The sequence below is a fragment of the Phacochoerus africanus genome, chromosome 8 (assembly GCF_016906955.1).
Source record: "Phacochoerus africanus isolate WHEZ1 chromosome 8, ROS_Pafr_v1, whole genome shotgun sequence".
In the NCBI taxonomy this organism is placed as follows: domain Eukaryota; kingdom Metazoa; phylum Chordata; class Mammalia; order Artiodactyla; family Suidae; genus Phacochoerus; species Phacochoerus africanus.
Window position 1 is genome coordinate 169,218,674 of NC_062551.1, and position 24,060 is coordinate 169,242,733.

General features: G+C 54.2%; 1 long non-coding RNA gene across 5 annotated transcripts in view; it reads right to left on the minus strand.

Moving 5' to 3' along the window:
* Window positions 1–24,060, minus strand: part of LOC125132374 (uncharacterized) — a 103,268-nt gene that overhangs the window by 52,273 nt on the left and 26,935 nt on the right. The gene's annotated exons all lie outside the window — the stretch shown is intronic.

The window sequence follows — 24,060 nt, forward strand, 5'->3', positions numbered from 1 at the left end:
TGCTAAGATATCACTGCTATCCAAGGGGACCCATAGATTCTGTGCAGTCCCCGTCAAAATCCCATGGTGTCTCTGAAGAAACAGAAGAAGCCATCCTAACATTCATATGGAATCACATGGGATCCCAAGCAGCCAAAACTATCCTGAAAAAGAAGAACAGAGCCGGAGGACTCAGACTTCCTGAATTCGAAACTTATGACAAAGGCCTAGTCATCAAAACAGTGTGGTACTGGCATGAAGACACATATGGACCAATGGGACAGAGTAGAGAGGCCATAAACGAACCCTCACACATACAGTCAAATGACCACGTACACGGTCAAGGGTGCCAGGACAGTTCCGTCAGGGAAGGACAATCTTTTCGACAAATCATGCTGGGAAGACTAGATATCCACACGCAAGAGAACGAAGGGGAGCCCTTGCCTAAAATCATCGACAAAAATTAACTCAATATGGGTCAAAGGCCCAAATATAAGACCCAAAGCTCTAAAACTCTTGGAAGACATAAGGCAACGTTTCATGACCCTCATTTTTTTAGATACGACACCAAAGGCCCAGGCGAATCAGGAGCACAGAGAAATTGACTTCACAAACATTTTAACATTTTTTACATCTAAAGACAATGATAACATGGAGTTTCCTGGTGGCTCAGCGAGTTAAGGATCCAGCATTGTCACCGCTGTGACGCAGGTCGCTGCTGCAGCATGGGTTCAATCCCTGGCTTGAGAACTCCCACATGCCATAGCTGTGGCCAGAAAAAGAAGACAACGTCAAAAGAGTAAAAAGGTAGCCCACAGAGGAGGACAAAATACTTGCAAACCATATATCTGATAAGGGATTGACAGCTAGAATATGCAGAGAACTCCTAAAACTCAACAACAGAAAAACGAGCAACTCAGTTCAAAAGTGGACAAAGGATTTGAATAGGCATTTCTCTAAAGAATATAGACAGGTGGCCAATAAGCACTTGAAAAGATGCTCAACATCACAAATCATTGGGGGAAAAATGCAAATCGAAACTACAATGAGATTAAAAAAAAAAAACTACAATGAGATACCTCCTCACACCCTTTAGTATGGCTACTATTAAAAAAACAACCACCCAGAAAATGACAAGTGTCGGCAAGAATGCAGATCAACTGGAAGCCCTGTTGCTACTGATGGAAAGGGGGGGTCGCCTCTGCGGAAACACAAGGTAGTTCCTCAAAAACGAAAACTAGAATTACCATGTGATTCAGCAATTCCACTTCTGGGTATGCATCCAAAAGGATGAAAAGCAAGGCCTCAGAAGATAGGTGCTAGGTGCGCACTCACGCTCACAGCAGCATTGTTCACAAGAGCTAAAATGTGGGCAGCAAGCCAAGTACCCACCGACCAATGGGTTAGCAAAATGTGGTGAATACCTAAGACAAAATATTCTTCAGCCTTGTAAAGAAAGTCCGATGCAGGCTGCAACATGGATAAACCTTGAGGATATTATGCGAAGTGAAATAGGTAAGTCACAAAATGGCAAATGTTTTGTTTGTTTTTTGTCTTTTTAGGGCCACACCTGCAGCACATGGAGGGTCCCAGGCTAGGGGTCGAATCAGAGCTGTAGCTGCCAGCCTACGCCACAGCCACAGCAATGTGGGATCCGAGCCGCATCTGTGACCTACACCACAGCTCACAGCAACGCCGGATCCTTCACCCACTGAGCGAGGCCAGGGATCGAACCCGCAACCTCATGCGTCCTCGTTGGATTTGTTTCCACTGCGCCACGACAGGAACTCCACGAAATGGCAAATACATGACTCCACTTCTGTGAGGTCCTTAGGTGAGTCAAAATAATGAAGGCAGAGAGTAGGATGGCAGCTGCAGGAGTGGGGGTGAGAGGAAATGAGGTGCTGCTGTTTGACAGGTACAGAGTTTCGGTTTTACAGGATGAAAAGGATTCTGGGATGGATGCAGGTGACGGTTGCACAGTGACGGGAATACTCTTAAAATGACTAAGGTGTGACTTTCATGCTACGCGCGTTTTACCGTAACTTAAAAATTGGGAAAAGAACGTTAAAAAAAATACCGACCAGGGTGTCTGCCACTGACGGTGACATAAGGAAGGGGGCTCCCCTGACACCCTTGGCGAGGAGGATGCAAACGCCTCAGTGTTTCTGGAGGCCAGCGAGCCACTGCGCCCATGGCGGCAGCCAATGTGTGCAGCCCTGTGACATGGCAGGCATCATTCTAAGTGCTTTGCATGTCATAACTAATTAATCCAAAAAGTAATCCTGCCCAGTAAATCCTACCGCTATGCCCATTTTACAGATGAGGAAACTGAAGCCCGGAGAGGCTAAGAAATTTGCTCAAGGTCCCTCTGCAAGGAAATGGCAAAAGGGGGCACTGAGTCTTGGGCATCTAGCTCTACGATGCTGTATTAGACCAAGAGTGTTCGCTGTGCAAAGCCTTTGTCCTAGAAATTCCACTCAAGGGAATCGATGGCAAGGAGTTAATTAGACAAGGGCTCCGGGAGGTGTATACACATATGAGGCTCTCTCTGCCAAATATATCAGAGGAAAAATGGGAACAATACAAGCATCCATCAGCTGGAGATCCCTTGACTAGATTATGTTACTTCCATAAAACAGAATGCTATGCAACCATTAAAAAGTATGATGTACATTTATATTCCCTGATACAGAAAGATTTCGACAACATATTGCTGAGTGGAAAAGCAGGTTGCAAAACAGCATGCATGGTAGAATCCCATTTAGGTAAAATTATATATATATCACTCAAGATCTGAGAGGGTGCTCACCAAAACGCTAAAGGTTATTATCTTGAGATGGCTGGGATTTCAGGAATTTTTATTTTCTCCTTTCTTCCTTTCTTGCAGTGTTTGGATTTTATACAGTAAGCATATATTATCCTTGTAAACAGAAAAAGCAATTTAAAAAAATGAGCCTCCTGGAAGTGGCGTCTCCTTATTTGTATCTCTCCACACTTTGTTCAGCCAACCTGTAAGGAGGACCCACTAGCTGTCAGGACCAGGACTGGGAGAAAAAAAAAGCAATGGGCACTTGGAAAGCGTCAGGGGCAGAGACAAGGCCACAGTGGGAAACGGGGAGAGAGACGCATACCCTCTGCGGGACCAGACAGAAACTGGCCGGAAGCCGAAAGGCGCGGAGAAGAGGGGCCGGGGAGGAGGGAAGATGAGGAGGTGCAGACCCAGATACTTGGTATGGGCGCCACGTCTCCCTCCCAGGTTGGCTAATGCCGTCCTGTTAATGAAGTGAGTGATTAATAGCCAAGGGGATAGAGAGCGGGTATATGAGATTAATCCCAGTTAATGAATCCATTGTTAACGGCATTAAGTAGCAACGGGGGGCGTGGGGGGGGGGAGGGCAGGCTTCTCTCAGCACATCCAGGCCTGGGCGGGCTCGGCAGCCACCCGAGAGGTGAGATGGGCGCGCGGAGAGAAGGCCAGGCGGGCACGGGTGACGCGGGTGCTTTCCGCACGCTCTTTTGCGCGGGTCCCCACGCGGCCTTCTCCAGGCAGCGTGGCCGTGCCCACGGCCTGGGCATGTATCCACCTGATTCCAGGCCAGGCTCTGGCTACCGGCCACACCGGGAAGCCGGGTGACAAGGTCCTGGGAGTGGGCTGGAGGGTGAGACGCGGTCGCAGGTCATGGGAACCAGAAGGAGGTGAAGGTGGACGAGGAGCTCCCCAAGAACCAGGGCAGGAAGGGCCCTCGGCGGTCACCGGGGGCTCATAGAAAGTGGACAGTGGAAGTGCTCGGAGGAGGCCTTTGGGTCCCGCATCTCAGGGCTGCCCAGGGGCGTGAAAGCAGGGAAGTCTGTCTCCCAGGCTACCTCTGCCCTGGGTCCAGCTGGGCGCCTGAAGCCATCTAAGTGGAGAGCCCGGCTCACTCCTGCTTGTCACAGTGTGTCCACCGGGGGAGGGGGGGAGGTACCATCTCCTGAACGCCAGCTTGGCCGGGCTCAGCGCTGGAAGCTGGGGACGTGCTGATGGGTCCGACCCTCACGATGATCCTGAGCCGTAGGTACCATCGCTCCCGTTTTCTAGAAACGGATGCCATCGTGGCTGAAGCCACACGGCAGGTTAGGGTGGAGCCTACACCTGACATCAGCTCTCCCTGGCTGCGAAAGCGGTGCTCTGGCTGCCCGCTCGACGTCTGCCGCCCTAGACAGCAGCCCTCCAAGGGCGCTCCTCCCGCCAGCAGCCGCATCACCAGCAACCCGAGAGACGCGCGGTTCTTAGGCGTCACCCCAGACGGACTGGGGGCGGACCAGCGCCTCTGAACAAAGCTGGCTGGTTCTAAGAGCCAGGGCCCTGAGGCGCACGCCCCACGTGGGCCATGGAGAAGCCCTTCCAGGGTGACGCCAGCAGAGCCTTCTGAGTCCTCCTGCTGAAGCACGGGGGGACCCTTGCTCCCCTCTGCCTCCGCTCTCTCTCCAGGCGATCGCATCCTCTCCCCGGCGTTAGACGTCTCTGTGCTGATAACGTCCCCATTCATAGCTTCAGTCTGGTCACCCCCCCCCGAAACCCCCTCACACATCCAGAGCCTCCCTGACATCTCCGTGTCCCAAGGCGTCTCAAAATGAGAGTGAATCCCCACTGTCCCCAAGCCTGCGCGTCCCCATCTCACTGAATGGCAGGATACTGACCCAGGGGCTCCGGCCCAGAGTCTGGGCGTCAACCTTCGCTCACCTCTTCATCCCACAGCCCACGTCCATCCCAGCCGGAACCCTGTTGGTTCTCCTTAAAAAATACAGTTCACATCTGGCTGCTGTTGGTCACCTCCACATCAGCCCCTCCTCTTCTCACCTGGATCCTAAGTCTCTCCCATGGACACTCAGTGGCCAGAGGGGTCCTTTGAAACCAGGCACCTGAGATGGTGTCACGTTCCAGGTCCACCCCCTCCAGCGATTTCCAACACACGCAGAAGGGGAGCCACGGTTCTTGCCTGCCCTCCAAAGCCCAGGACAGCCTCATTTCTCTTCAACCTCCTCCTCTCTCACTGCACCTGCCCATCAGGCAACCATCTCACCAGCCTTCGCCCCCACCCCCACCAGAGCAGCCTTGCTCCCACCGCAGGGCCTCCCCTCAGCATGTTCACCCACTGGCTTCATTCCAGCCTCTGCTCAAAAGCGGGAGTGGCCCGAGGTTTCCTCAGCTTTGTTTTCTGCATGGCATTTTCATTATCATCGGACACGAGGTCACAGGCTGATTTGTTCTAATGCCTATCTCCCTACCAGCTGGTAAGCTCCACGGGGACAGTGACTTTTCCTCTACTCAGCAACTGGGACGGGGTCTGCCCTGGGAGCGGCCCCACCAGTGCTGAATGAACGGGTTCCTCAGAACCTCTGCTTCCTCGTCTGTAAGAACAGGTGTCCGCGACGCACGCAGCCCTGTGAGGGCTGAACACACGTGGTCGCCTGCATAGGTCGTGGCGGCAGGATGCGGGAGACGCCCGTCGCCTCGGGGCTCCCCTTCCTCCCCTCACTGGGGAATCCACGCTGGCTCCAGGTTTCCTGCCCTCGTGAGCGGGAGCGTCGACTGAGCTGCACTGGTTTAAGGGTCGACCAGGGTTTGCCAGGGGCCTGACTACCACCGGGTCTGCCCTCCCACGGTCTCCCGGAGGAAATCTCTCCCATCGGTAGGAGGCCTCAGAGTTTCCCTCCGCCTGCATCCAACAGGCTTCCCCGCTGACCAGTGAGGCTCGGACACAGGCGGCGGGAGTGATGCACCCACGACGGGAGCTGCAGGGCACAGCCGAGCGGCCCGGGCTCCTCGTCATGTGAGGACAGCTCCCCTGCTCTTTCTCCGGTTTCAGGATGCCTCTCCCCCGAGCACCTGCCCTCACTGCTGACCTTTCAGCTGTGCCTGGACTGCCCTCCCCTCTGCGGCTCTGCTCGGAAATCCGGCTCACCTTCTCCTGGAAGCCCTCCTGACTTTCCCCCCTCCTGTGAGCTGCTCCGGGACGGAATTCTGTGCTCCGAGGGCCTCCTGCAGGGGTAGCATCTCTCTTCAACTCTCGCAGCAGTGGCACATTATTTTTAAATTACATTTGCCATATTGGCAAACAGATCAGAGAGATAAGAAGAAGTCGGAGTTCCCCTCGGGGCTCAGTGGTGACGAACGGGACTCGTATCCATGAAGATGCGGGTTCGATCCCTGGCCTCGCTCGCTCGCTCAGTGGGTTAAGAGCCTGTGTTGCCTCGAGCGCTGCGGTCTAAGTTGCAGATACTGCTTGGATCCCACGTTGCCGTGGCTGTGGTGTGGGCCGGCAGCTGCAGCCCCACGTTGACCCCCCAGCCTGGGAACTTCCCTTTGCTGAGTGTGCAGCCCTCAAAAGAAAAGAAGGATGGGGAGGCGGGGGGCGGGGGGGGGGGAGGAGGAGAAGTCAAACTCCCCCTCACTGCCCCCTCCCCAGCCCCAGCCCTCCTTGAAGGAACCACGGCCAGCAGTCTGACCTCTGAGGCCCTTCCAGGCATTTACACATCAACACTTGCTCAGGCGCCAACAACAGGGCGTGATAGGTGGGATCATCACTCACCTATTGCTCGACTTGCTTCCTTTGACTTGGCAACCCGACGGGCGATGGTGCCACGTCAGCCCTCGCGGACTCCCTTCCGAGGGGCTGGAAGACGGGGGGCACCGTGATTTCTTCCACCACCTCTCTGTGGATGGACGTCGGGGTTGTGGCCGGTTTTTTGCTGCTGGAGAGCCCCTGCCCCAGCAGCCCCGTGTGCACCTCCCCGAGCCCACGTGCGTTTCTGTGGGAGGGAGGACGAGGGTGGAGTTGCAAGGGACAGGCCACCCCTTGGAAGAGGCTGGGCCAATCCAAACTCCACAGGGGCCCACTCTGACCCACACTCTGAATTCACACAGCACTTCCACGAGCACTGTTTTAGATGCTGCTCACAAGAGCCCCGGGAGCTGGTACCATTAGGACAGTTTTATAAGCAAAGACTGGAACTCAGCCCCAGCCTGTCACTCTCCGGAGCTCGTGCTCCGTCTTGTGCAGACAGGACAGGTCCCCAGGCCTGGGGGCAGGTGAGTGCCTCGGGCGTCCCCGTGGGGTCGGGAGCACCAGAGAGGCACCAGGGACACAGGGTGGGGAGCGGAGAGGTGAGGCACGTGGTGGGGGCTCAGATGCCCAGGAGGGGCTTTCTTCCCACTCCCTCCATGGCTCGGAGGAGCCTGGGCTCAGGCTGCGAAGCGGGGCTGCTACGTTGCCATGGCAACGGAGGGCTCCTCTCTCCCTCGCAGCAGGAATCACGGCGGCTGGGGGGTGGGGGCGGGGGGAGGATGTTTCCCCAGCAGCACTGAGGGCTGGGGCGCCGAGGCTGGTCACCGCTCCCCTCCCCTCCCGCCCCACCCTGGAGGCCAGCAGCCGGCAGGAGGGGTGCTGAGGGTGCCGGGGACGCCGGTACAGACCAGGAGAGAACACAGGCAGTTGCAGGGGTGGGGTGAGTCGGGGAGTCAGGGGCTCCTGCAGAAAGCTGCCCAGTCTCCCCTTTCAGACATCCCATGTGTCAGCCCCCGCCTCACAGCCCTGCCCAGGTTCTCTTCCAGGGCAGAGCCTCCTCCGACCCTCAGGGAGTCACGGTCAACCCCGTTCTCCGGCCCAGCCCGCCCACGCTGACCCAAGGCACACGTGCATGTGAACTGCTCACACACACATACAAGGCCAGCCCCTCACAAGCAGAGTCACACGCTGATATGCTCATACCTTGACGTGTCCACACACTCATTCAAACACAGTCACGCCCAGACACGCAACCCACACGCACCTGCTACCTGGTGCACGAGTGTGGTCGCGTATTCAAGCATGCGTGCAAGCCCACATCCTCTCTCCGCCCCTGTGATTGACTGTCAGTCCTGGAAGCTCTTCCTCCTCCTCACATCTCCTCCTGCTCATTCCCCTCTTCTCTGCCTCCCCCCCCTCCCCACAGACCTCAGCCTGTCCTTGGCAGGAACCCTGCCCTCTGGGCTCGGCCCTGGAAGAAGATGCTGTCATTTGCAAGGGAGCTGATTCTCAGACACAGACAGCACTCAGCCTTGAAAGAGCAGGAAGGGCCCGGGTGTGGGGGCCAGGAGGTGGTCTCCTCCCTCCCTTTCCAGATGATACTCCTGCTTGATCCTGGCTTGACTGAAGAGCGGCAAAGCCAGGCCACCCCCCCCAAAAAAAAACCTCTAACAAGCTTGCCATAGTACATAAAATTGTGAATAGCCAAATAACCATGGTTAGCAATAGCAGGCAGCTAAGTGGCTAATTATGGAGGGTTTGAGTAGCAAGGACTGGGCTAGATTCATGGCCCCACGTATGCTTCATATCAACCTCCAAGGCAGGGAATAGCACATCCATTGCACAGAGAAAGAAACTGCAGCTTAGGGCAGGCATGTAACTTCCAGGTGATGGAGCAGAGCCTCAAACCCAGGTCTGCCGGACTCCAACGATCCCTGACCAGGGGACCCAACCTTTAACAGCCAGTTCCTTGAAGTGAGCAGGAGCTCTCTGCTGGGAGATCTGGTCTTTCAGCTGCATGACTGGCACAGGAAAGCAGACACCTGCTGGTTGAAATTGAATACTAGCTCTCCCTCTCCTCGGGGGCCTTTGGTCATTTTTCTGCCTCCCACATGGGGAGCTCTCACGAGTGGTCTCCGGGTCTTGCGTCCCCTGCTCTGTGCCTGGGCTTCTCCGTTCAGCCTCTCCTCTTCGTGCCACTAACTTGCTTGTGCTTCCAAAGGCCCCAGTGCAAATCAGTTCTTTGGCAGAGAATTATTCTGGCTCCTTTTCCCCTCTGGCCACTCCAGCCAGCCCCAGGGAGCCAGTGGATCCAACTCCAAGGACTCCTTAGGGGGTTATATGAAGCGAAACGTAGTTAATTCCTTAGAGGAATTCTGTTCTCAGTTACTATTTTTTGGTCTCCCTGCTCCTCTGAGGTTCTATCCTCCTAGCTTTTTGAAGGTGAAAATGTTTTTTTGTGTCCCTTGCTTGACAACATTTTAAGTTATCAGTGTCTATGAATTTCACATTAAAAGAAAATGAAAGGGCTGGGAACCACTGATTTGCCTACGGATTTAATCCAGCCCTTTATTTTCACCGACCGGAGAATGAATTCAAGAGAAGGGGCTTGGCTTGGCGAAGCACCAGCTTTCTTTGTGAGTTGTACAAACTCTGGGGTCAAAAGACTGGATTCAAAAGCCAGTCCAGCCACTCATGCCTGCAGTTGGGTAGGACTGGGGAGGTGTCAGACCCCTGCGAGCCTCAGTTTCCTCATCTGTCCGATGGGCTGATCTGAGAATCCAATAAGGCACTGCGTGCTTAACACTTGGAAACTATAAAGTGCTATCAAGCTTATCCATCAGGTAACCGTTTGGCTGCAAGGCTGGGGCTGGAATCCAGGCTCCTGAGCCTTGCTCTGCTATTCTTTGGTGTGTTCGAGGGGGGCGGGGGTGCTGGATGGGACCCCAGCTCCTCCGTCCACTAGCTGTGCAACTGCGGGAAAAAGAGCTCGTGTCTACAATGGTTCTTCCTCTGAAAACGGTGGCTTCTCATACTCAGAATGGGGTGGACGGGATTACAGGAGCTAATGGCGGGCAGGGCCTGTTCGTGCCTGGCTGACACTAAGCCAGTGTCTCCTCGTACCCCTCAGACTTTCCCCCAGCTGTCATTCTCCGAATCTCTTCTGCGGTGAATCGCCTGCTTCCTTTGAAGGAAGCTTTGATTTTGGAAGGAGCCCAAGGCCACTGAGAGGCTTGTCTGGCCAGGGAGGCAGAGAGTTAGTAATCGAGCCTGGGAAGGAGCGCCCTTCGGCTGTGCCGACGGGGTTCAGCTCTTGGAGGGGGAGGAAGAGCTCCTTGGGCTCCGAAGGAGACCGCTCTTGCCAGGTGGCCGTGCTCTCCCCCTGCCTGGCCTTTTCCAGGGGCCGTCGAGGGAGGCTGGCCTGCACCTCCCAGGATGGGGTGGTCCGCCTGTGCTGGCATCTCTAGGGCATGCTCATGGCCTCCGGGGCTGTCTCTCATCCTTGCCAAGCTGTGTGTCAGAGCCAGGATGACACATCGTGCAGTCCACTCCCTCCGTGTTTCTCAGATGAGAGAACTGAAGCCCTTCCTCCCCCACCTGTTCCCTGACGGACAGAAGTGCAACTCGGAATGTCCAAGCCAGAACCTGACCTTGGTGACAGCCAGCCCAACCTTCGCTGGCTTTCCCACCCTGCTTTACAGATAAGAGCACAGAGGTCGGGGAGGGAAGAGGCGTGAGCCCAAGGCAGTGACTGGGCTGCCCCTACATCCAGCCTCCTGCCTCTCGGCTGGTATCCTCCTGCTCCCCAGGACCCAGCTCCTCACAAGAAGAGCGCACGGCCGCTCTCCCAGCTTTTCCTGAGGACATCTATGGAGGCAGAGGCAGGAGGGCCAGCCCCGTGGAGGCCACCTGAGGGGGCGGCACTACATGCTTTCATCGGAGGTCCTAACGGGGAGCATTTCGTCAGCAGAGGGGCCAGCCAGCTGGCACCTGCTCTGTCCCTGACTCCCAGGGGACCCGGGCAAGCCCCCTCCGCTCTGGCCTTCGGCTTCCTCGGCTGGATGATAGAACAGGTGCTGCACTGCACATACCACTGGCTCTTCATCCCACAACCCCAAGCGCTCCAACTCCCCAGGGTCCCACAGTGGGGTGGGGTAGCCAGGGTGGCCAGAGCGCCCTGCCCCGCTAACTCCCACAGCGCCCATCGGAGGAAGAGCAGAGATCACCAGGGGCAGAATTCTACCTCAAACTCACCCTGAATTGGCTTCCAATATCGCCTTTGCCCCTTGGTCTCCCCCAAATCTTCCCACCCTCTTTGGCTGCAGCAGCTGCTGGGGCTCAGACTAGGAGGACTGCCCCACCTAGGGGCACTCGGCCTCCACTGCGGCTTTGAGGAGGGAGGCGCTGGACCAGGCTCTCTGCCTATCAGAGCTGCCTCTTTCTTGATCTTATTTGTCTTCTCTGTCCTGCGACCTTGAGGAGGGCAGGTCAGGGAGTCTGAAGACCAGGAACCTGAGAAGGTCCAGCAGCAACCATGTGACAAGTCCAAACCGGAGCGCAGGCCCCCCGATTCTAGCAAGTTTTTTTTTCTTATTCCAAGGGCTTCTCTGGGTGGGACGTGACCATTAACACATGAGAGAAGTTAGTCTTCAACTACCTCTCTTCAGTGGAGCAGAAATCATCGTAAATCGCTCTGAAACTTATTTTGTTTCCAGGGGGATTTAGGGGAGCAAGGTCTGGCTGTGGGCTGTGGAAAGGCCTGGAAGAAATGCCAGGAATTCAGACAGACTGGGGCTGGGGAGGCAGTGTCACATCCCAGCTCTATTAGGGACTTGGCTGGGCCACCCTGAACCCCCATCTGGGAGAATTTCTGAACAATTTGCTAGGTAGAATTAACTTTTTAAGCTTTTTCTTTTGAGGGGGTACACCTGTGGCATATGGAGGTTCCCAGGCTAGGGGTCAAACCGGCACTGTAGCTGCCAGCCTATGGCCACAACTCCCAGCAACACCAGATCCTCAACCCGCAGAGCGAGGCCAGGGATCGAACCCACGTCCTCGTGGGTACTAGTCGGGTTTGTTCCCTCTGAGCCACAGCAAGAACTCCTTTAACTGGGTTCTTCAGAGGATGAGCAACAAAGCATGGAAACAACGGACACGTGGCTGGTCTGGTCTCAGCAACCCATCAGAGCGACCCGTCCCACCCAGAACCCGGCCCCGGCCTCCCAGCCCAGAAGAAGAGCCAAAGTCCCCACAATGGCCTTGAGGCCACGCGGGATGTGCCGCCCCTCTCCTCCCCCACCGCACTCCTCCTCTTCCACCCCCTCCCACCCCTGCCCTGGCCTTCCGCCTGCTTCTGAACCCCGGGTGGAAGGGCCGCTGGTCCTCCTGGCTGGAGTGACATCAGCGTCACCCACTCCCACTGTCTTCGGGTCTTGACTCAAACGTCGCCTCCCAGAAGAGTCTTCCTGCCTAACGTTCCAGCACCTCCTGCCCTCTGCGCGTGCGTTTGTTTCTTCCCGTCCAGCACACCAGCCGTGCCTGCCGACGCCCTCCTTTTGTTGCCTTTCTCCTCGTCCATGTGTCCACTGCTGGCCTCTCGGCAGAGAGCTGGGGCTCAGTAAATGATGCTTGAATACACGGGTGACTAGACGAATCATAATTTTTGAAAGAAAGAGAAAACCAGGACGCTGACCTTGTGATGTCCCTTGGAGACTCAAAGCATAAGGAACACGGGTAAGATTTTCCCGTCTGTAAAATCCCTTCCTCGGAAACTGCAAATCCCCAGACACTGCGAGGAGGCTGGGAAGTGGTGGCCATGCCCACGTTACAGGCACCGAAGCAGAGGCTCTGCAGACGACGGGCCCGCGTCTGGGGCCGCACAGCTGCTTTGCAGGAAGAGCCCGGTCTGCGGGCTTGGAGGCTGCCGAGCTCTCGCCGTCCCGCGTTTCCGTCGTTCCCGTGGCGCTGGGGACCTGGATGCACTCGCGCTGAAGCACTTGGTTGAAGGGTTGTTCTCAGCACAAGCACAGCACTTAAGTGGCCACCCCGTCAGCCTCCAGAGGGCTCTCCCCGGGGACGAGCAGAGCCTCGCTCAGCATGTGGGAAAGCTTACGGGGCGCCGACTCTACCGCAGGACGCTGAGACCAGCCGGGGGGCGCGGAGGACGCTTGACTGCTCAGCCCCAGGGGGCCTCTTCCCAGCGCAGGAGCCAGGTCCGTCAGAGGAGCCCCGGGGGAGGTGGGGAGGAGGGAAGCAGCCGAGCAGGACAAAGGGGTGCTGGGCTGCAGTCCCAACTCTACTGGGCGTGACCTTGACCTTGTCACCGACGGGTGCAGTTTCCCAGAAGCTTCTCTTTTGTCCTCTGGGCCACAGGGCACCCATGCTCACCTCGGGCACTGGGCCCAATACATTGTTTTATGTGTCAATCTCCCTTTCTCCCTGGGCCAGCGGTTCTCAACCAGGGGGAATTTGCTCCTCTGAGGGACATCTGGCACTGTCTGAAGACAATTTTGATTATCGTAACTGGGCTGGGCGGGGGGGGGGGGAGGGGCGTTGTTACTGGCACCTAGTGGGTAAAGCCTGGAGATGCCGCCGAACGTTATAAAGCACATTATAATGCGGGAGAAGCGTCCAGCCCCAAGTGTCCAGAGCATCAAGGAACAGAGACCTTGGTCTAGGCTGTGAGCTCCTTGGAGGAGTAAGAAGTGTCAGATTCTTCTCGCACACCCAGTGCCCACCGTGGCACCTGCAAAGCCGTCCAGAAGTGGACGCTGACTGATGAGAGCCAGACCAGGCACTCTGGCCGCCCTGTCCCTGGAAGTGCGTGATTTAAAACCCCTCCTTGCCCCTGCAGGCTGTACCCTCCTCACGGACAGGACTGGGGCATCTGGGGTTGGAATTCCCAAGTCCTCGGAAAAGGGCTTCGAATCACCTGTGCATATGGAGCCACATCTGCCTTAGCTTCTCGGTCCCCCAACTTTGTCCCAAGTCACCCTTGTCTCAGAGCCAGTGCTGGGCTGTAGAATCCGACCCATGGGGGTCCAAGTCTTGGCTCTCTACTCACTCACTCTCTCTGCCCTCGGGCACGCCACCCTCCTCCCTTCCACATCTGCACGCCAGGAGCACAATCCCTGACCTCCCCTAGAACTCTGGCTTCTGTAAATATGTGCAAAGTACTGGACTGACATGAAAAAATCTTCTAGCAAAGGGGACATGTTGGCTGCTTCCAGTTGCAGAATCCTGAGCTTCAGGAGCCCAGCAAGAGGACAGCTTCTTGGAAAATCTCTGTTAACGATGCCCAGTCTGCCTACAGCCAATGGGACGCCCGAGGGGGCGGACCTGGTCCAGAACAGGGCCGAGCCAGCCCCACAGAATGCCTCGAGAAGATGCGCAGGGTGAAGAAGCAGCCCTTGGAATCCCCGCTGGGGCGCAGCGGGTTGGAAAGCTGACTGCAGCAGCCTGGATCGTTACAGCGGCAAGGGTATGATCCTGGCTGGTGTGGTGGGTTTAAAAAGCCTACGTAGGTCGAAGCTGCGGCTCCGATTCAATCCCTGGCCTAGGAACTTGCATGTGCCACGGGTGCAGCCATTAAAAAAAAGGGGGGGGGCGTTCCCGTCATGGCGCAGTGGTTAACGAGTCCGACTAGGAACCAGGAGGTTGCAGGTTTGATCCCTGGCCTTGCTCAGTGGGTTAAGTAAGGATCTGGCATTGCCATGAGCTGTGGTGTAGGTCGCAGATGAAGCTCGGATCCCACGTGGCTGTGGCTCTGGCGTAGGCCGGCGGCTTCAGCTCCGATTGGACCCCTAGCCTGGGAACCTCCATATGCCGCGGGAGCGGCCCAAGAAATGGCAAAAAGACCAAAAAAAAAAAAAAAAAGGGGGGGGGAAGAAGAAGAAGTCCTTTGAGAGCAGGGCCGTTTGCAGGCATGTCCCTGGTGCTCGCAGTACCAGCTGGCACCTGGGAGGCTTTGTCAAACACTGGCAAAACATGTACATTCACTGTCCCTCCCAAAGGTGCCCATCCATCATCTGTGCCCCGCCCTAGCCATGCACAAGTCCCCCTGACACCCCGTGACAGCCCCGCAGGGAGCGGCTACGTCCTATATTCACAAAGGAGCCGAGGCACAAGGTGGCGCTTGCTGCCCAGGGTCACCCAGCTCACGGGGGGCATCGCTGCAATTTGAGCTCAGATCAGCCTCTTACCAAAACCCACAGCCCCTCACCAAACCACCCTGCACCCCCTCTGTCCAGGGTTCGGGCGCTCTTCTGAGAAGCTCTTCTAGGCGTCGGTCCCTCCAGCGAGCACAGAGGACCCCCGTGTTGCTCTGTGGAGAGAAACCGGGAGCCAGCTGGGTTCCCCACCTCCCCTGCGCCCCAACCTCATCCTAACCAGCAGGGGGGTCCCTGGAGCTGGGAGACCTTAGGGAGCCTCCATCACCATTCCTGGAAGAGCCTCTGGAACCGAGGTCCAGGAATCAGCCGTTCTCACCAGCAACCTCGGAAGCCCACTCCGGAACCTCTGCCAGGGTGTGAACCCCCGAGCTGAACACGCACGGACAGGGCCCTCGAGACCGCGCCTCCGTCGACATTCCCTGCCTGGTTCCTGCCCAGTTCTTGAAACACTGAGGCCCCAGCTCACAGGACAGAGAGCTCCTGCCAGAACCTGCTGGCCCCCTCATGCCTCCAAGAGCAAGGCCTGCTCCCTCTCCTGGGAATATGCCTTTGCCCATCTTGTCAGCCTCGCCAGCTCCTCCTCAACCTGGGCCTCTGGTCGGCTGGTGGGGCAGGGCAGGCACGGTGCCTCGAGGCAGCAGCCTCCACAGGGATCCACGGAAATGTTTCCATTTCTCTTCAAATCAGAAGGAGACAAAGGAACTTTTAAGTCAGAGAAAATGTTTTAATATGTACTATTAATAATCTGTCTTTATACCAGCAAGGTTGTAAAATATGCTTTTTAATTGTATGTGTGGGCATCATTTATACATCATTTTAATCGTGTACATCTGCATTTGTGCATACATGAGTGCATGCGTGCACGCGCTCGTGTGTGTGTGGGAAGGGGCCCCTGAAGGCAGAATTTGTTGGGGACCCACAAAGGTCATCACGTGGCCTGGCCTCAACCTTCCAACCCGGACACGGACTCGCGTCCTCTTGGGACGTCGTACCCCGAGCACACCCTCAGCGGACATGTCTCTTCTCTGTGTCCCCATGTTTGTGCTTAGCACGTGGTATTTTAATTGTTGGTGACCCTGTCTTTCCACTGGCTGGTGAGGTTTACGCCCCGGCGTCACCGGCGCCCAGCTTGGGGCCAGTACATGGCAGGTACTCAGCAAATGCTCCCGAATCAGTTGAAACGCCTCAGTCCCAGGAAGGAGCAAAGGCCTTCCTTCCCCAAGTCACCCGAGAATGCGCGCAACGCAAGGAGGCTGCTTCTCCTCTGACTTTCGCTCATCCACTGTGTGCGGCCACCGTCCCAGGCAGCAAGCATCAGCCAGCGGTAAAGAAAGCAAACATGGACCTGCCTTTATGGAGCCCACATCTGACGGTCCCCTCTGCCAGGCTCTACCCTCCTGCTGCCCCATCGTCTTCCTGCCCTGCCCCACGGATGCCCCCCAATGCCAGGGCAAGAAAAGAAAACACGGATACAGCAACCTCCTTCCTCCGCCCGCTCCGGCCCCACGGGCCCCAGCACCTCTCCCGAAGGGCCGGCCCGCCTCCTTCTCCGCCCTCCTGGAAGGTGACCACTCGGCCCCGAGCGCCCGTGAATGTCACGCTCCGTCTCCCGCGTGCCTGACCTACGTTCTGCTCTTTCCCCACGTGGCCGCCCAGCAGTGTGGGTCCCCCACACCTGGGGCTGGGTTTCCCTCACCCTCCCCCTAAGGCCAGGTGTCCCCTCGGAGGAGAGGCTTCCTTGGCCAAGGGAAGGGCCAGCCGAAGTCCACATAAACTGCTACAGCCCTGGATCCAAATCTCAGCTCCGTTCCTCGCAGCCACAGGGTCCCGAGCAAGTCACGGCCCAGTGTGAGCCCTGTCTCCTCGCCCACGTGGGAATCTACCTACAGGGAGGTTATGAGAAGACGGCATCTGTAAATGAACAGGTGCAGCAAGCCCAGGTTCAGAATTGCCCGTCCCAGCCCCACCCAGACCCGCTGCCCCGGCTGGAATTCCACCACTGCTAAAGAAGCCTGGTCCGCCCCCCTCTGCCCTCAGGTGAGCCACTTTCCTTCCTAGCCAAGCCCCTTCACCTGCCTTCTGCCCTTCTTCAAGGCCAGGAGTAGTGCTGCTCCTTGGCCTCCCCTGCCTCTCAGAGGGACCTGTGTTCCTTTATACCCCAGCCCACTCAGGAATGGCTTGGAAGCAGAGCTTCTAATTGCAAATCCTCATTGGGCACCCATCACAGAGTCTTCCCCCTGGGCTTTCCCAGGAGAGCCCCATTGTCAAATATCCCACCCTCCCGTGCCCTTGAACGCATGCATGGCAGAATAATAGCAGCTAGCATTCACTGTGGACTATACCCGGGACAGGCGGGCATGGTCCCCGAGCCTCTTAACCTTTACAGTGATTCTAGAAGTAGGTGCTATTATTACCCATTTTCACTTGGGAAGACTGAGGCATAGAGAGGGCAAGAAACTTGCCCAAGGTGATGGAGCTGGAACTGGAACTAAGGCCGACTGGCTCCAGAGCTCAGCCCTAAACCCTTCCTGAAGGCAGCGAGACTCTGGACAAGAGTCACTTGCACTCGGAACTGGCTCAGAAGTCCCTTCGTCAGGACAAAGTGTGCCCCTTCCACTGCATGTAACTTTCCACAGGGCACACGGGACTGAGGGTCTTCTCTTGGGTTCTCTTCTCTGGGGTGGGAGCTGGGGGCAGAGTGGGGGTTCCTAGGGCTCTGCTCTTTCCCGCACACTGGGCTGGAACCAGGGAGCTCTGGGTTCGGAGCCTACATCTGGAAGGCTTGGCAGCTCCCAGCAGGTTGGACTGCACAGCTGCTCTTCTGAAGGGCGTGCGCGGGGTGCCAGGGGAGTGGGGGAGGGCGGTCACAGTGGTCGCCTAACCCATCTGACGAGGACCAAGGATGCTGCATCGCTAGCACTAGCACCCGGCTTCAGAGGTGCAAGGCAGAGGTGCAGAGACGTCTGGCAGGACTGCAGACTCCACCTGTAACCACAAGCAGGGAGCGGGGATACCGCAGCCGTGCGGTTGCCATGGTCCAGCAGCAGGGGTCTGAGCCCAAGGAACGGTGCCTGGACAGGGGTCTGCCCTCCCTGTGGACTCGCGGGGGGAGAGGAGACACTGAATCCCTCCAACACTTGAGCGGAGAGCCGTGGGAATGACTTTTTGTCCAGCAGAGTTCATGTACTTTTAATAATGCATATTTGTTTCTGACTGTTTTGCATGCTTACTGCAAACTTTGAGAACAATTTTGAAAGTCATCTGTAATCCCAGGATCCAGAAATAAGAACCGATGACACTTTGGTGCCTTTTCCTGAGGCCGTTTTCCCCTGTGCCTGTGTATCCTTCCAGCACTAGGACCACAACAGCCTCTCGCAAGTATTTTCCCTCTGAAAACTCTCCAAACTATGGTTTTACTGATTTCGCGATGTTTGATCCTTTGGGACATCTCATAATATATAAACCAGTCTCTTCTTGTGGGATATTGGCTATCAATTCCACTTCAAAACTGCAGTGGTTTTCGGAGCAAGAAGCTGTACTGCCCAATCCTATAAAGAATAAACGGACAGGTTCGGTCCAGATGCCAAGGGCTCCGAGCAGCCGGAGAGGGGAGCCTGGATCCGACGCTGTGGCTGGCAGTGGACGGAAGCGCCCCAGCTGGCCGTCAGGATGCTCTTGGAACTCTTTCAAGGCAGGCGCTGCAGCCCAAGCCCTGGCCTCCTCACAAGCCGATAAAGGGGCGCTCCCTCCCCCAGGACCGTAAGGGACAAAGCCGTGCAGGAACCCCGGGGAACTTGCCAAGCAAGCCTCCCTGGTGGCGCAGAACTGAAAGAGGCCCTCGCTCTACTTTTTACAGCATTCAAAGGCAGACCTGTCAAAAGCTGGCCCCCAAACACTCAAATTATGTGGGAGAAAGTCTTGGGGAGAAAATGAGGAAGGAGGGAATTATGCAATTGAAAACATGTACGAATCCAGACAGAATAATGAAGCACAGACACAAGATTTTGCACTCAATGGAAATTGCATTTAGCCATGTTTTGTGGTTTGAGAAAAAGAGAGAGACTGACTCAGAGAGACAGATGGAGACACGCGGGGTAAAGAGAAAGAGAGTGGAAAAAAGAAAAGAGACAGAGATGCAAGGGGGGGGGAGAGTCAGCAGCAGCCAGATGGAGTCCCACAGAGCAGAGGAGAGGGAGCAGCAGGGCTTGGGGCAGGCGGCCTGTCCTCTCCCTGTCTCGGCCCCTGGGTCTGCAGAGCGTCAGTCCCACGGCCCAAGGGTCCCAGGGCCTGAGCCAGGCCCGACCCTGGCACGATGGAAACTAGGAGACCTCTACCCCCTCAAACTGGGGGCTGGGGGTTTTGTTCTCTCTCTATTTTTGTATGTCTTCTGTGTTTCCAAGTTTTCTTAAAGACCGAACACCACTTAACAAAAAGGAACGAACAACTGCTACGTGCAACAGTTGGGAGGCTCTCAAGGCATTACGCTGAGGGGAAAAAGCCCGTCTCTTCGGTCACCACCCTTTCGAGATTGATCCCACTCACACGATCCCACTTCCATGCCATCAGGAAGGGGCAAAACTGTAGGCATGGGGAGAAGATTCGGGATTGCCGGGTAGTGGGTCGTGGGCGGAGTGGATGGTGTGACTCTACGGGGAGCTCAAGGGAGCCCTTGGTGGCACTGGAATCGTTCTGTCTTGAGTGCGGTGGTGGTTACACAAACCCATGCACGTGATAAAATGACGCGAACTCTACACACACAAGGCGCCGATGTCGGTTTCCTGGTTTCGATACAGCACCACGGGGGCAGCTGGGGGAAGGCTCACGGGCCCGCTCTATACTCCTTTTGCAACTTCCTGTGAATCTATAATTATTTGAAAATAAAGTGAGCAAGAAAGAGATTACATGTGATTCTTACAATCAGAAAAGTTATCCTTTCTCAATAAAATCTTAGCCAACCGAATCCAACAACATATCAAAAAGATCATACACCATGACCAGGTAGGGTTCATCCCAGGTGCACAAGGATGGCTCAACGTACGCAAATCAATCAACGTCATACACCACATTAACAAAAGAAAAGTCAAAAATCATAGGATCATCTCAATAGACGCAGAAAAAGCATTGGACAAAGTCCAACATCCATTCATGATCAAGACCCTCGCCCAAGTGGGTATAGAGGGAACATTCCTGAACATAATCAAAGCCATTTATGATAAATCCACAGCAAATATAATGCCCAATGGGGAAAAACTGAAAGCCTTCTCCCTCAAATCTGGAACAAGACAGGGATGCCCACTTTCACCACTGCTCTTCAACATCGTTTTGGAAGTCCTAGCCACAGCAATTAGACAAACAAAAGAAATAAAAGGCATCCATCCATATAGGAAGAGAAGAGATAAAACTGTCACTGTATGCAGATGACATGATACTATACATAGAAAACCCTAAGGACTCAACCCAAAAACTACCTGAACTGATTAATAAATTCAGCAAAGTAGCAGGCTATAAGATTAACATTCAGAAGTCAGTCGCATTTCTGTATACCAGCAATGAAATATTAGAAAAGGAATACAAAAATACAATACCTTTTAAAATTGCACCTCACAAAATCAAATACCTCGGAAAACACCTGACCAAGGAGGTAAAGGACCTATATGCTGAGAACTATAAAACTATAATCAAAGAAATCAAAGAAGATGTAAAGAAATGGACAGATAGTCCATGTTCCTGGATTGGAAAAATCAATATTGTAAAAATGGCCATACTACCCAAAGCAATCTACACATTCAATGCAATCCCTATCAAATTGCCCATGACATTTTTCACAGAACTAGAACAAACAATCCAAAAACTTATATGGAACAACAAAAGACCCAGAATCGCCAAAGCAATCCTGAGAAACAAAAACCAAGCAGGAGGCATAACTCTTCCAGACTTCAAAAAATATTACAAAGCCACAGTCATCAAAACAGCATGGTACTGGTATCAAAACAGACAGACAGACCAATGGAACAGAATAGAGAACTCGGAAATAAACCCTGACACCTATGGTCAATTAATCTTTGACAAGGGAGGCAAGAACATAAAATGGGAAAAAGAAAGTCTATTCAGCAAGCATTGCTGGGAAACCTGGACAGCTGCATGCAAAGCAATTAAATTAGAACACGCCCTCATACCATGCACAAAAATAAACTCAAAATGGCTGAAAGACTTAAATATAAGACAGGACACCATCAAACTCCTAGAAGAGAACATAGGCAAAACACTCTCTGACATCAACGTCATGAATATTTTCTCAGGTCAGTCTCCCAAAGCAGTAGAAATTAGAGCAAAAATAAACCCATGGGACCTCATCAAACTGAAAAGCTTTTGCACAGCAAAGGAAACCCAAAAGAAAACAAAAAGACAACTTTCAGAATGGGAGAAAATAGTTTCAAATGATGCAACTGACAAGGGCTTAATCTCTAGAATATATAAGCAACTTATACAATTCAACAGCAAAAAAACCAATCGACCAATGGAAAAATGGGCAAAAGACCTGAATAGACTGTTCTCCAAGGAAGATATACAGATGGCCAACAAACACATGAAAAAATGCTCAACATCACTGATTATAAGAGAAATGCAAATCAAAACTACCATGAGATATCACCTCACACCAGTCAGAATGGCCATCATTAATAAATCCACAAATAACAAGTGCTGGAGGGGCTGTGGAGAAAAGGGAACCCTCCTGCACTGTTGGTGGGAATGTCAACTGGTACAGCCACGATGGAGAACAGTTTGAAGATACCTTAGAAATCTATACATAAAACTTTCATATGACCCCGCAGTCCCACTCTTGGGCATCTATCCGGACAAAACTCTACTTAAAAGAGACACATGCACCCGCATGTTCATTGCAGCACTCTTCACAATAGCCAGGACATGGAAACCACCCAAATGTCCATCGACAGATGATTGGATTCGGAAGATGTGGTATATATACACAAGGAATACTACTCAGCCATAAAAAAGAATGACATAATGCCATTTGCAGCAACATGGATGGAACTAGAGAATCTCATACTGAGTGAAATGAGTCAGAAAGACAAAGACAAATACCATATGATATCACTTATAACTGGAATCTAATATCCAGCACAAATGAACATCTCCTTAGAAAAGAAAATCATGGACTTGGAGAAGAGACTTGTGGCTGCCTGATGGGAGGGGGAGGGAGTGGGAGGGATCGGAGCTTGGGCTTATCAGACACAGCTTAGAATAGATTTACAAGGAGATCCTGCTGAGTAGCATTGAGAACTATGTCTAGATACTCATGTTGCAACAGAACAAAGGGTGGGGGAAAATGTATACATGTAAGGATAACTTGATCCCCTTGCTGTACAGTGGGAAAAAAAATAAATTATAAAAAAAGAAGAAAAAAAAAAGAAAAGTTATCCCAAAATGTTAAGTGCCTTGCAGAGGAACGTTAAAATAGTCGCAGCAACATGTCAATACCTAAGGATTACAATCCCCATAGAAATTCTTTCTTAAGCAGAATTCCTCCTGGAGAATAGAAGGCTGAACAGAAAATAACCAGAGGATTTGGAGACAGCATGGCTGAGAGGGAAACACTCTCTGCCCCTTCCTGGCTGTGTGACTGTGAGCAAGTTGCTTCACCTCTCTGGGTCTAGATTGCTCATTTGTAAAATCGGTTCCCATACAGATGAAAAGAGTCAGCACTCTGAAACATACGGAGTTCCATTAAATAGGAAATCTCTCCCCTTCTCAAGGCAGCCACCAGCCATAACAAGTACACTGGCCTGCAAGGACCCTGCCTTTACCTGCTGGGGCTAGAAAGGGAGCGTGAGCCTTTCAGAGAATCAATCCTTTAAATGCCACCAAGCACGCTATAAAACCTCTTATACGTTACCAATCATGTTATAAAAGTTTTCGAGGCGTTCCCGTTGTGGCTCAGTGGCTAACGAATCTGACTAGGAACCATGAGGTTGCGGGGTCGATCCCTGGCCTCGCTCAGTGGGTTAAGGATCTGGCATTGCCGTGAGCTGTGGTGTAGGTCAAAGATGCAGCTCAGCTCCCGCATGGCTGTGGCTGTGGCTGTGGCTACAGCTCTGATTAGACCCCTAGCCTGGGAACCTCCATATGCCATGGGTGTGGCCCTAGAAAAGGCAAAAAGACAAAACCAATAAAAGAATAAAAAACAATAAAAGTTTTTGAGCCCCAGCACAGTTTGGGGGAAAGAAAAATACCCATTCTTCCCTGAGGAAGTCTTTCTGGGATTATTTTCACCTTTAGAGTAAGTGCTCAGGGCATCACAAATGTAGAGGCAGAGAGAGAAAAATGCTGTGGCTTTAAAACACAGACAAAAGAGCATCTCCATCACAAGGTTTAAACCGCACGCGCGGAAGGCACATCTCACTGCTATGGTAACTGTGACACGCTGCAGATTCTGAAGGGCTGCAGTGCTGGCAGGTGGGGTCGCCTGTGTGGAATGGGCCACACAAGTGAGCAGACACACAGGCAGGGACCTGAAGGGGCCACCGGGGTCTCGGGAGCAGGGGAGAGGCTCCGTGTCGCCGAGACTCTGAGCTCCCTTTGTTGGTGGAGACTCAGAATGGCTCGGGTCCAAACCTTTCATTCACAGATGAGCTCCCCAAAAAGGAGATGTGGCACACACGTCCGGGCCCACGAGCAGCTGTGTGGGATGTGCTTTTGGAAACCCGGCAGCGTGAGGAGGGAGGCCGGCTTCCAGGATGCTCGTGCGGCTCTGCTGCCTTTGCTGCTCCCCGCGCCCCCCTCCCGCTCCGAGGGCCCCTCCACGCGGCGCCCCGCCCGGCGCTCGGGGAAGGTCAGCCGTCCCCCGCTTGATTTCCCTCGGTGACAGCAGCCCGGCCCTTGTTGGACAGCTCCTGTCGGCAGAAAGCGCGGCCCGCCAGCCAGGTGCGATGTCTCTGACCCAGTCGATCGACCCCACACACAACCTGTCATCCCGCCACTTGAATGCCAGCCCTGCACACTCTAAAGATGACAACAGCTTTATGCGTCGCTTGTTGAAATTCAGATATAGCTGTGAACACCCGACGCCTACATCGGTGGAGACCTTTGAGGGGCAGAGTGGGCAGGAAGCGCCCTGACGGATGACTTGGGAAAGTCGGGGCGCAGTGAACCAGGAGACTGGGAGGCCAGGGGGCCCCGTGCGCTTTGATCAGGGGCTTTTGGTCCCGTAGGGCCTGTGTTTCCTTGGAAAAGAAGACAGAAGCATCTAGAAAGGCAGACTCCTTCTTTTCCCCTAACCGCACATATGGCCCTGTCACAGGCAGAGCGTCTCCGCTCTGCAGAGATGCAAATGCTCCAGA